Source organism: Bos indicus x Bos taurus, chromosome X (genome assembly GCF_003369695.1).
Source record: "Bos indicus x Bos taurus breed Angus x Brahman F1 hybrid chromosome X, Bos_hybrid_MaternalHap_v2.0, whole genome shotgun sequence".
Taxonomy (NCBI): domain Eukaryota; kingdom Metazoa; phylum Chordata; class Mammalia; order Artiodactyla; family Bovidae; genus Bos; species Bos indicus x Bos taurus.
Genome location: NC_040105.1, coordinates 39,694,378 through 39,707,960, shown reverse-complemented (window position 1 = coordinate 39,707,960; position 13,583 = coordinate 39,694,378). Strand labels below are relative to the sequence as shown.

Here is a 13,583-nt window from a genome sequence, read left to right as displayed (position 1 = left end):
CCCGTGACAATTTAGCACCCCCTGTGGTGAAGTTTGGAACCGCCCAATTAGAGAGGAAAAAAATGCTCAGAGTTCAGCCAGCCAGCTCTTTTAGGGATTACGAAGTGTTTTATAGCAAAGACGACGGTAGCCCGAGTTGGGAGGGGTGGGGGTGGTTCTCAGACCTTCTGCCTCAATTAGGGCAGTTTCGCTGATTGTAAACTTGCACTGGCCCGCCGGATTGGACGGCCTTTAAAATTTTGAAAACCTCTGGGATAGTTCCTGCGGGGAAGAGGGAAGAAAAGAGGGATGAGAGGAGGGATAGCGGGAAGAATGGGAGGAGATGAAACAGGAAAGGAGGCCAGGCTGGCCTCCGGGGGAGGCAAGGGGGTGGTGGCCGGGTTCCCCCATCCATACACCTTGGGCTGCTGGAGAGTGGCCTTCAGCCCCTCCCCAAGGCTGAAGAAACCGCCCTGCCCAGGGCCATGGCGGCTTCCGGAGCAGCCCACGCCCGGGGCTGGTCCACGCCCGCGTCTGGAGGCTCACCCCTCCAGCCCAACTGCGAACCACTCCGAAGGGTCACCCCAGCTCCAGAGATCTCCGTGGGGCTCCAGCGGAGGCTTCCGTCGAGCTACCCCTGTAGTTCAGTTTCCCCCTTTGCTGGCTTCGGCCTCCACCCCCCTCCTATCTCCAGGTGCTGATCCTAGAAATCCTCCCTAAAAAAACGTCCCCCATGCCAATCTCCATCTCAGCCTCTGCTTCCCCAGGAAGCTCGACCTGCAGGTGGTGACTCTGCCCACCTGAGATCGCAGAGCTGGGAGAGAGAGTGCCGGCGCCGGAGCCCAGGAATCATCGAGGGGGAGAAAAGAGGCAATAACCAGATTGAACGACCAGCTAGTCTGTGCACCTCTCCTGGTCTGTTACCAGGATGTTAGCCGCAGGTTTCAGGCTGTGTGCATGCTCAAATCTTCCTTCTCCGGAGGAGCGCAGTCCCCCACATCCTGTGGGTTTGCCGGCTTCAAACCAGAGGGGGCAGGGAAGCGGAAAAGAATGCGGACACCGAGAGGAGGAGGCGAAGACGAGGACCGGCGCGCCTCTGTCTAATATGTAAAGAATGGCCCCTCTTCCCTGCAAAAAATGTGACAATTGACACCCCTCCCCCAACAGCTCCCTCCGGCACTGAGAGTGTTAAGCCACCTCGTAGCGGGGAGGCCGGCCTCCCTACAGGCTATTTCCCTGGGCCTGCCTGGCTGGGGATCAGGCCCATTGTTAATAAGTAATGACAGCCCAGCTCCTCCGTGGATTCCCCTGGGGTTTTGTGTCAGAAATGTCTTCCCTCGCTGCCGCTCGAGCTGACAGGCTCCGGCTCCCGGCAGGCAGCTGCGAACACAGGCCAGGATGCCCCGCGTCACCGGGCCCAGAGCCCCAGGGCAACGGGGAAGGCGGTAATCCCATTCCCCCTCCCTTCTCAGGTGCAGATGACCGCAGTTGTCTGCAGGAACCGGCCGGAGGGAACCTCTTGGCCTCCTTCAGCGAGGGGTGGGGCCGTGCCCCGCTGAGTGGTGAATTCCTGACGCCTTCTGCCAGCAGGAGCCGGCCGCCAGCCTCTGTCCCTGCCTCTGCTCTGTGGGGGATTCAGCTCACTGGGTTGTTGTTGCAGGCTGTTGACGCCACTATTCTAAAGATGCTCCCGGAATAAGGTTATTCTGGTGTACTTGCTTACTGGCGGGAAGTTCTTTCTTGTGTCTGCCCTAAGTAACCCAGCACATTTAGCATTTCACATGCACCCAGAAAGTTCACAAATGAAAGCCTGCTGGAACCTTTGGGAGAAAAGGAAAATATTGGCTCCACCTTGCCAGTGTGAGGTCCTCCTGTTCAGAACATAGGTTTTTTATTAGGATTCAGGTCTGGTGATGCCAACAGAGCAAGAGATGATGACAGGCATAGACAAGATAAGTGGTTATACTTACAAATCCCAAGAGGAGGGGGCAGGCTAGGCCACGGGAGGAGGAGCACACAGGGAAGCACTGGGGTTGGTCAAGAAGCAGAGGGAGAGTGGGAACTGGTGGGCAAGAGCCTTTAATGTGGGTTCTGCGAAAAGGAACAGGCAAGCCCGGGTAAGCAGGTTGAGGATTGGCTAGGCTCCGGAGCACTGGGGCTGCCCCTAGCTGTTTGATTGAAAATAAAAGTAAAAGTCACTCCGTGGGGTCTGACTCTTTGCGACCCCATGGACTATACAATCCATGGGATTCTCCAGGCCAGAGTACTGGAGTGGGTAGCCTTTCCCTTCTCCAGGGGATCTTCCCAACCCAGGGGTCGAACCCAGGTCTCCCACATTGCAGGCGGATTCTTTACCAGCTGAGCTACCAGGGAAGCCCCTAGCTGTCTGATTAGGGCTGGGGAATGGTGGCCTGGAATGTGAGAGTCAGATAGACAGGTGGTGAGGAGTATGGCTCTGGATTGGTTTATTTGCATTTGAAGGGTACGCTCAGGCAAGATGTTTGTTCACCATCTCTGAAACTGGCAGATCCTAGGAAGGGCAGTCCCTCCTAGGTTAGCAAAAGCCCTGGATGTCAAAGCATCAGAAACACACAAAAAGGTTTGGTTAATACAAGTTTATAAACTGTCTGGAATAATGTTCAGTTTATTGTTATTTGAAATCCCCTCATACCACATTCCTAGCACCATTATTAATAATAGAAGATAAAGGGACTTCCCTGATGATCCAGTGGCTAAGACTGCATTCCCAATGCAGGGGGCCCTCGGTTCGATTCCTGCTCAGGGAACTAGATCCACATGCCACAACTAAAGATCCCATATGCTGAAACTAAAACCCAGCACAGCCAAAATAAATAAATATATTCTTAATTTATAGAAGGGACTTGGCTGGTGGTCCAGTGGTTAAGAATCTGCCTGCCAACACAGGGGACACAAGTTCGATCCCTGGTCAGGGAAGATTCCACATGCCTCGGGGCAACTAAGCCTGTGCGCCACAGATACTGAGCCCACACTCTAGAGCCCGTGCTCCACAAGAGAAGCCACCACAATGAGAAGCCTGTGCACCCCAACTAGAGCAGCCCCCACTTGGCACAACTAGAGAATGCTCTCATGCCTTGCCTGCTCTCAGCAACAAAGTCCCAGCACAGCCAAAAAAAGAAATTAATTTAAAAACATACTTTAAAAAAAGTAATAGAAGATAGAAAACCCAAGCATTCATCAGTATCAGTATGCTGCTGCTGCTGCTAAGTCGCCTCAGTCGTGTCCGACTCTGTGCGACCCCATAGAGGGCAGCCCACTAGGCTCCTCTGTCCCTGGGATTCTCCAGGCAAGAATACTGGAGCGGGTTGCCATTTCCTTCTCCAATGCATGAAAGTGAAAAGTGAAAGTGAAGTCGCTCAGTTGTGCCCGACTCTTAGCAACCCCATGGACTGGAGCCTACCAGGCTCCTCCATCCATGGGATTTTCCAGGTAAGAGTACTGGAGTGGGGTGCCACTGCCTTCTCCACAGTATCAGTATAAGAATGGTTAAATAACGATGAGCTTGCCATACTGTGGAATAGTATACAGCAAATAAGAAAAGACATACCTATGCGTACTGATATCTACTGTGCACAAGAGAAGTGCTAAATTTTTAAAAATTGTAGAATAGTTCACATACACAGTATAATCTCATTTATGTAAAAACAAAATGAATTACAACAAACCTTTAGCTGGTATGCATGCATACATATACATAAATGAATAGAAAAAAGGGCTGGAAGAATACAGCCCTAAGAGTTAGCAGTTTTTACCTCTGGGAGAGTTCTTTCGGAAATGGGTATAAGATGGACTCAGAAGCATCAAGGGTTTATTGGGGAAACACCTCTGAAAGGAGCAGGGCAGAAGCAGGATGGGGCAGGGAAACCAGCAGCCATAGAGGGAGATCTGAACAGCTCCCAGCAAAGGGAGCCCATTAGAGCAGTACCATGTGGGCGGAAATGGCCGGGCTTGGGTGCTACCAGCTTGCTCAGCCATTGGCTGGAGCCAGCACCCAGAGTAACACTGTGTGGACTGTGAGGCTGTCAGCTGCCCAGACTCCGAATGATTGGAGGGGGGTCAGAGTAGCTCAGCCTCGTGTCTGCCAAGATGACGTGGAGTATAGGGAGGAGGGTGACCGGGAAACTTTTAGTTTCCTAGCCCTCGACTTTGTACTTGGAGACCGTATCCATCTATGTAAGTTACAACCAGAGGGACAAATATTCTGCCTGGCTCTTAACTGACTCCTCCTCCTCCTCGCAAGTCCTTGCCTGCTCTCAGCAGCTGCAGTGGCCCAGGAATCCACCCAGCTGCAGCATTTACCCAGGTTTTTTTTTCCTTCTTCTACCGGCATTAGCTAAGAAGACCATATGCTCAAATGCGCTGTCTCTTCTTCCGACTACACCATCCTAATATCGCTAACATTCCTTTCTAGGAACAAGTTTGCAGCACTCTGTGGACTCAGTGTGCCAAGTGCAATGCTAATGCTGGGGACAGAAGAAAGAGCTTAGGTCCTCTCGGGGGAGATGGAGAGTCACTTTTGTAGTGTCAATCTTTTCAGGGCAGCGTGTGCCCCTTGCAGAAGAATTTCAAGTGAGAGGAGGCATGAGTGTCCTAGAGGAAGGGGGCATGGTTCTGGGCATCCCAAGCATGGTTCAGCTTGAGGAAAGCTTCTTAAAAGGGTTTGGCATTAGGACTTGGACTTGAAAGACGCAGAAGGAAGGAAAAGAGCATTCCAGTCAAAGGGAACAGCATAAATAAAGGCAAGGAGGTGAGAAAGTGCAGTATATTTATAGGCTCCAGTATAATTCACGAGTACAGAAGCCAATGGCCTTCAGACTAGTCCCAATCCAGTGTCTCCCATAATATCTTCCAGGATTAGGTCTCTCTTCATCCTGGCCTTATGGCTTCCCATGGTGTTGGATTCATGGCCAAATTCTAAACAATGACTCCCCTGCCACTCCAGACTGCTTACAAAACGGCTGCCACTGTTCCCAACCTCACATCCTCACACCACACTGACCAGGGGAAAGGAGAACAACGCCTTCCAATGGCTATGAAGAAAGACACTGTGTGCCTCACTGTACCATAAATTCCAACAAATGTCCCCTGACATCTCAATGGCTAGTGGGCTTATGTGCCTATCCCTGGGCCAATCACCGAGGCCTGGGTGGATTTCTGGGCCCTAGAGGGACATCATGGTTGGAGGTAGTTCAGCTTAAAGATAATGTCAATTCCTGTGGGGCAAACAAGTTTCAGAACTTACCATCTACTCCTAAATCTAGAATAGGAGTTGAGATATGAATGTTGCAAAAGCCTTCAAAAGCATCGTTAGAGGAAAAGACAGGACAACGTAGAGATCTATAATTTTTTTCCCTGCTACACTTTAATTGCCCTTCGCTGGCATGCACTGCATAAATTAAGAGCTAGTTAATGCTGTAATGCGTAAAACAATTTCATGCATCTTAAATATTGCACTTGTACTTTAATTCCACATTAAGTGGTCCCCTGAAATTTTTAAATTTACAAAGTCACTGCTGTGCTACATGAAAAAGGTGCTAATTAAGTGTTAATCAGTAGCCAGATAACCTTCCCTGAACCCTACCCAAGGTCTCCAAAATGACCCATTGCCAGAGAATGTGATGTGATGGCCACAGAACAGAGAATGCAGACACGGACGTGAAAGGGTTTCTTAGCCACATCCCAGCCAATTAAGGCAGAGTTGCCTATTATGCAGTTCTAATTAAATGACATCCACTATAGTGGACACGAAGCTAATAATAATAATAGTATTTAATACAGGCAGGGCTTTTCATATTCAAAACACAGGGAAAACACTAGCTAATTAACAGGTAGGCATCCCTTTTGGGGAAAGGAGAGGCCTTCTTTTGAGTGGTCTGCTACAAATCCAATGGATGGATAAAATATAAAGAAATGGTTCCTCCCTGTAAGGGATTCACCATCTTCTAAACCAGCGCTACCTGAAGTGTGGTCCATGGACCACTGCTAGTCCACAATAAGAAAAGCACAGAAATTGAGAGTAACCACTTTGGAAGCTTGAAGACAGCTTGACCTTGCTGTGACATCCAAGTGGGTGATCAGTGGACACTTGTTGAACAGGAAATTGATGGGGTCAAAGCTCCATGGTGAGTGGCATGTGGCATCAGCTCCATAATCATCATACACAGTAGGGCCACACATCTCAGTTTGTGAGGGGCTGGAAATTAAACCCCCTCAGGGGACTTTCCAGGCGGTCCAGTGGCTAAGACTCCACACTCCCAATACAGGGGCCTGGGTTCAATCCCTGGTCAGGGAACTAGATCCCACATGCCGCAACTAAGAGTTTGCATGCCTCAGCTAAAGAATCTGTATGCTGCAATGAAGATCGAAGATCCCACTTTCCAAAACTAAGACCTGACGCAGCCAAATAAATAAATATAAACACACACACACACACACACACACACACACACACATTCTTCACCAGAGACTCAGGAGGGGGGATGCGGTTACAGTTACATCCCAACAAAGAAAGGAGAGAACAACATGCTATTTCACACCTCTATATTTTCCCTCATGCATTTCTCTGTTTGGAATGTTCTGTGCGTCCCTGCTCCTTCGTTTCCTGCCCAATCTCTTTCTCACGCTTGAAGCCCTCTCAGTCTCAGGAGAGCCCGGCTGAGGTTCCTGCGATGGAGCAGATCCTCCCCACTCCCCTACAGCCCCACCCACACTGCATTACTGCACTTTTCATCCAGCTCTGAGTTCATTCATGTCACTTTGCCCGACAGGGTCAACCTTGAAGGTAAGGCTGATACTTTTTGGCTCGGAATTCCTAGTGCAGAGCACAGAGTAGAGGCTCCTTAGATGTTTACCAGATTCAATTTTTTTAAATTCTGCAAAATATGCGTAACAAAAATTTACCATTTTAACCAGTTTTGAATGTTTAGTGGCAGCAGGGCTTCCCAAGTGCCGCTAGTGGTAAAGAACCCACCTGCCAAAGCAGGAGATATAAGATACATGGGTTCAATCCCTGGGTTGGGAAGATCCCCTGGAGAAGGAATTGGCAACCCACTCCAGTATTCTTGCCTGGAGAATCCCCAGGGACAGAGGAGCCTGGTGGGCTACAGTCCATAGGGTCGCAAAGAATCAGACATGACAGAAGCGACTTAGCATGCACACAGTGGCATTAAGTCCACTTGTTATACAACCATCACCACCATCCCTCTTCAGAACTTTTTCATCTCGCAAAACTGAAACTCCACCCCCATTAAACACTAACTCCCCATTCCTCCCTCCCCATCAGCCCCTGGTGATCACCATTCTGATTTCTGTCTATGAATTTAAATACCTTAAACAATGGAATTCTAGAATATGTACCCTCTTATGCCTGGCTTATTTCACTTAGCATGTCGTCAAACTTCATCCATGTTTCAGCATGTGTCAGAATTGCCTTCCTTTTCAAGTGAATTCCATTTAAAAATCTTTAAAGTAAGCACGCAGCTTTGCAATGAGTAGGGAGGGTGTTCCTCTCATTCCCCCACCCCCACCCTCGTTCTGCTTGGATCTGAAGCTGAGAAGAACAGATAGAAGAAAAGGGTATTGGTAACCCAGGAGGTGGCAGCAGAAAACAACAGGGCCCATGCTCCACAGTTCCTCGGCATCATTTCTGGCTTTTGCTCACTCTGGTTTCCGCTCGGCTGTTTATCCTCTTGAAAGTCAAACTTTCCAATTCCGGACAGTGTGGCCAGCCAGGAACAAGCCTGAGAGGCCATCTAACCTTGGGCAGCAATAGAAATGGACTTGAAGTCCTAGCTGAGATCTCAACGATACCCACTGGGTGACCTTGGGCAAGTCATCTAACCTCTCTGAGCCTTGTCTGTAAAACTGGAAAGATAATACAGTGCAACTTACAGCGTTGTTGAGGGGATCCGATGAGATAAGGCACATAAACCACTTGGTAAACCTTAAAGTACTGCATGTGCCAGTTATGGTTGGTTTTATTATAAGCATAAAGGCCATAATAAAAAGGAGGAAGACAGTACGGCTCATGATTTGTACTTCCTGATGAGGAAGTGAAAAATAGCTCCAGCAGCATCATTCAGCCTCCATCTTGGGGCATTTCTGATTTGGTTTTTTTCCTCCTTCCACTTTCTAAACTTTTGCCTTGGAGAGAGTTTCTGGTCCCATTCAGTCAAATGCCATTCGTGGCCAGTTCACTGGCAATGTGAGAGACAAAGAGGCGCCACGGAATTCGTTCGGGGCATCAGTGAACTCGGGTTGGGAACGTGACCTGGGCAGTAGGTTGGGAGCTGGTGACAGAAACAGAGGAGCCGAGTGGCTTGCCCTGGAGGAGCCCACAGCAGAGGATGCGACCCAGGTGCAAGCAACATCTTCCGTTTTCCCCTTCAGGGGGCATGCCCCATCTCCCTCCTCCCTGCCCTATGGCCCAGGAAGCTGACCCGTCTGCACCCATCTCAAAGGGCCCCCCCACCCTCCGACTTTCTGTTGGCCAGTTCTAGCAAATGGTGAAGCCCCGCCAAGAACTCAGAGCGCAGGAGGAGAGTGAGGTGAAGGTTTATTCCCCAACTTTCTCCCAAAGAAATCTGCTTGGGCTGACTGACCCTCCCACTGACGGTCCTGGTTCCTTTTAAGGTGGCCTCTTCTACTCACCTCTGGGCCCTGGGTGGTAAAAAACAAAACAAAACAGACAAAAAACTCCGTTGTTAACAGCTTCTGCCTCTTGTGCTATCCCTGTGGTTCCCCTACACCGTCCATCTTTGTACATAAATACTTGTCAAACTATCCTAACTGCTTCCTCTTGAGACTGCATGACCCAGTACTGTGGGGGCAGGGCCATTCCAAGTAAGATAAGCATTGCAACCCCTCTCTCGCAACCCCCAGTTTAGCTCTTCTCATTTCGGTAGTGGAAGGCAACCAAGAAGATGAGAGCAGAGCCTGGAGAAATCTCCTAGATGTCGAGGGGGAGAGAGGTCCTGATGAGCTCTTCGGGTTGTATCCCTGGGGTTGGGTGTGTGGGTGGGGGGAGGGCAGGGGGGCTGGTGATGGAGGAGAAAAAGGAGGCACAGGAAAGTCGCATTTGCCACTTGTCAGTGGGTGCACATGCCTCATCTCTCACGGCCTCCATAGTGTTTACTGACCATCACTAAAGTGGAGCCTGACCTCTGTTTTGGGTGCATCAGGGGTTTGCAGCTTGTCTGGAGCATCAGAGTACTATGGCCACCATATTCTCCTCTTCAAGAGCCTGCCTGGGGACTTCCCTGGTAGTACAGTAGATAAGAATCTGCCTGCCAATGTAGGGGACATGGGTTCGATCCCTGGTCCGGGAAGATCCTACATGCCCTGGGACAACTAAGCCCCTGCGCCAGAACTACTGAGCCCATATGCCCTAGAGCTCTGGCTCCACAACGAGAGAAGCCACCGCAATGAGAAGCCTGTGCTCGGCCAACTAGAGAGTAGCCCCTGCTCGATGCAGCTAGAGAAAGCCTGCACACAGCAACAAAGACCCAGAACAGACAAAACTAAATAAATAAAATAATAAAATAATTTTAAAATAAAACAACCACCCTGTGTCATCTTCCAAAGATGCTGTTCCCCAGCTCCCACTGAGGAAGGGCACAAGACCCTCCCCTTGGTCACAGCGGATTGGATCAGGGAAGGTCACCTGACCCGACTGGACCAATCAAATGCTCTCCCAGAAACTGGGCCTTGGGACACCTTGGTGGTTCTAGGCAGTCTTTGTTGGCAGCTTGAGTGCCTTGTGTCAGGCACAGTGTGAGCCTGGAGGAGAAAGAAGTGAACAGACCAGGAGGGCCACCTTAGGTAGTCATTTTCCACTGTGTGCACAGAGCAACAGAAAAAGCTGAGAGAGAAGAAAAAGGCCATATGGCAGGAAAGCAGAGATCAGAGACCTCAGAGCAGCAGAGATAGAGAAAGATGAGGACTGAGCTGCCAAGGTGCCTGCTGGCTCCCCAATTGCTGGTTCCTGCCCCCACATGCCGGCTGCACTTTCTGTCCTTGGATCTCGGAGATAGCCTCATGTTCTTCCCATAAATTCTCCCTTTTTACTTAAGCTTGTACAAGTGGGTTCTACTTTGTGCCGCTAGATCATCCCTGCCCCAGGCGTACCACGTGATACAATTAGCTCACAGTCCCGACGGGGCAATTTATCCTTTTTGCAGACTCTCTGCCATAAATTTTAAATCTCCACCTGGCTTCCCCGCCAACCAGTGAGTGTCATTCTGGGTTAACTTGTGTTCTCGCAGGCCACCAGTAAGCTCGTGTCACCAGATGCAATGGCCTTTCCATGCCCCTGGCCCTCCTGTCCTCTCGCTGGCCCACCTGGCTGGGCATTCCTTCCTCCCTTACACCCTCCCATCATGGGGCTCCTCTGACACCCACCTCTCCTGTGGCCCTTCGTTCTCCTCCTCCTGCTTGTCATTTGACTCTCTTGGCCATTCCCTCCCCTCACCACAGTTTCCATCACCCCTTGTTTCCAGACATGGGTTTGCTCCTCGATTCAGCCTTCTCAGGTTCCCATGCCCATGCCGCTGCTAGAAGCATCAATGTGGGCACCCCACTGACTCACCAAACTTGGTGGGCTCCAAAGTGGTCTCAATATTTCCCCTCCCAAGCCTGACCCTCCTCTTGTATTCCCTACTATGGTTAATGAAGCAGAAAGTCTCTGCGCCCTTCATACGTGACTCTCAGAGCTGGGTAATTTTGGCAGGGAATTTTGGCCAGGATCCTTATTCCTCTGCCAAGAAATACCCATCATGGGCCTCACTCAAATCGTGATTGCAGTTTCTCTGACTTTCTCCTTGCTGCTCATGTTAGAATGAGGCTCATGAGCTCTTGGGCATGAAGGGTCTCCCTGTCCCTCGCACTGAGGCCCACTGGTCCAGCCAGAGGAGGGAAGCCCCACGTGGCCCATGTAGAGTGAAGGCCATCAGCTCCTCAGACAGGTTGCTCTGTAGGCCTTAACTCCCCCAGAAGAATTCCAATCCCTTGTAGGCATCAGAGACCCTCCATTCAGAGACCTAGGAGAGCATGGGGAATGCGAGTCTGTCAAGCCATGGCCACCCAGAGGGTAGGCTGGGAGAAACAGGAAGGTCCCTCCTACACTCTGTCGGTTCTGAGTTCAACACAGGCGCTGAGCATCACTGCGGTCTGAGATCTCAGATGGCAATTGACAAGACGGCATCCCCTCACTGTACCACCAAAGAGACCCCAATCCCTACCATCCACAACGTAAGGACTCATTCAGGAGAAAATATGCTTCCTAGGGGTGGAATAGCCAGGGAAATGCTGGCTCTTGCAACAGATAAACCCCCAAGGTGCAATAGCTTACTGCAACGAAAGATGATCACTGAAATAAAGTCGTAAAATGGGTGTTCCTGAAAGATGGGAGGCTCTCCTCCCCAGGAGTCATTCAGAAACTCAGGCTCCTTCCATCCCTGTAGCTCTTCTGGACTCATCTGTACCACAGTGTGGAAGGTGAAAAGACTAAGCGCTTCTGCTGGACTGCATGGCCCAGATGTGGCCACATGACTTTGTTCTGGCCAATGGCATCTGAGCGATAAAGATAATTGTCACATTTCGATCTGGCCCATGAAAATCTCCCACGTGCTCTTCCCCAGATCAGCTAGCTCATTTCTGTCCTACGACATGGACCATCTCTGAGGAGGTCCCCTGAATCAGAGAGGTGGCCCTGAATTTGAGGTTACGATGTTGTCCTGCTTCCACCCAATCCCCTGATTTGCCCCTCAACTCCCACTGTACACAGGCCCTTGTGTGGAGAGCCTCTGAGTGTAAACCTGTGGTGCAACCACTTGATTTTCAGTGGGGACCCGTCACCCTAGTCCCTGTGCTGCTATGTCCTACAGCTGGGCGCTGACTTGAGGAGGCAACCACTGCAAGAGGAAACAGATCTTCCACGGCTCTTACACTCAAAACAAGAGGCTTCTCTGTAAAAAGAGGTCATGGATCAGAAGACGGAACAACTGTGCTGCCCAACTGGGTAGCCATTAGTCATGTGGGGCTATCTCAATTTTAAGTGATTCAACTAAAGTAAAATGTTTAGCTCCTCAGTCACACCAGCCACATTTCAAGTGCTTAACAGCGACATGTGTCTGCTGGCTGCCATTTTGGACAGCACAGGTATGGAACATATCCATCATGGCAGAAAGTTCTAGAAGGTGCCTTACAGGACTGATGGTCCATGACTTTATGAAAAACAGTGTGCAGTAAAAATGTAATGTCTGGTTAGCCAGAGCACTAGGTGGGGGGAAGGCAATAAAAAGGCAAGAAGGGAGAAATAGAGGAAGATATGTAGAGGACATCTGGAAAGGAGAAATGCCCAGCTGTAAGACACAGGCCATCATAGACAATGAGGGTTGTTTACACGATTAGATGAGACTCAAATGTTTCCCAAAAAATGGTGGGGGTGGGGGTGGCTTGTTGTGAGGCAACATGAGGTCAGGTGCTAGACAGCCTGAGGGTACTGAGGAAGCCCTAAGCATCTTCTCTGTGGCTCTCCTGGGGTTGTGACGCAGTTCTGCTTCTCTTTGTTCTCCTTCCATCAGTCATTCTCTGTTTCTCACAATGTAACCAGCCCTGAACAGGTTGATCTTGCCTTCTGTCCATGGCTGAGTGACTTGGATTCTCTGTGCAGCTAAGTGAAACATTTTTCTCAGGAGGCAGAACTAGACTGACCAAGTTGTCTCCTTACCAGACCAGGACAGCCTCTGGTCCTAGATCAAGGGCCCTTTCTAGCCTAATCAGCTGCAGTCATGGAATGAGATGGATTAGATGGAAAAGAATATGGTGACCCAGATGGGAGGGTGTGAGGGCAGACAGGTTCCCTAAGAGGAGAACACTGAGTGCAGACATCATAAGACTTGGCCGGCCCCCCGGAGAGAGGAAAAACACACACTTATCAAAGATGAGTACCTAAAGAGGCCCCTTTCCTGCTTTTTTCCTACCTCTAACAGATATTGTGTACCTACTTGGGCTCCAAAATCACTGCGGATGGTGACTGCAGCCGTAAAATTAAAAGACACTTGCTCCTTGGAAGAAAAGCTATGACAAACCTAGACAGTGTATTTAAAAGCAGAGACATTACTTTACCGACAAAGGGCCGTATGGTCACAGCCACGGTTTTTCCAGTAGTCATGTATGGATGTGAGAGTTGGACCATAAAGAAGGCTGAGCGCTGAAGAATCAATGCTTTTGAACTGTGGTGTTGGAGAAGACTCTTGAGAGTCCCTTGGACCACAAGGAGATCTAGCCAGTCAATCCTAAAGGAAATCAACCCTGAATATTCTTTGGAAGGACTGATGCTGAAAGCTGAAGCTCCAATACTTTGGCCACCTGATGCAAAGAGCCGACTCATTAGAAAAGACTCTGATGCTGGGAAAGATCAAGGCAGGAGGAGAAGGGGGCAACTGGACGTGAGTTTCAGCAAGCTCCAGGTGATGGTGAAGGACAGGGAAGCCTGGCATGCTGCAGTCCATGTGGTCACAAAGAGTCAGACACAACTGAGTGACTGAACAACAACAACGATGGTG

At 50.0% G+C, this 13,583-nt stretch overlaps 1 long non-coding RNA gene across 1 annotated transcript in view; it reads right to left on the bottom strand.

Annotated features, from left to right (window-relative positions):
• LOC113887675 overlaps positions 1–1,062 on the bottom strand; it is a 65,578-nt gene extending 64,516 nt beyond the window's left edge. The window contains exon 1 of the long non-coding RNA XR_003509791.1: positions 780–1,062. This is a non-coding gene — a long non-coding RNA (uncharacterized LOC113887675). The remainder of the gene's footprint in view (positions 1–779) is intronic.
• Between the last annotated feature and the right edge of the window lie 12,521 nt (positions 1,063–13,583).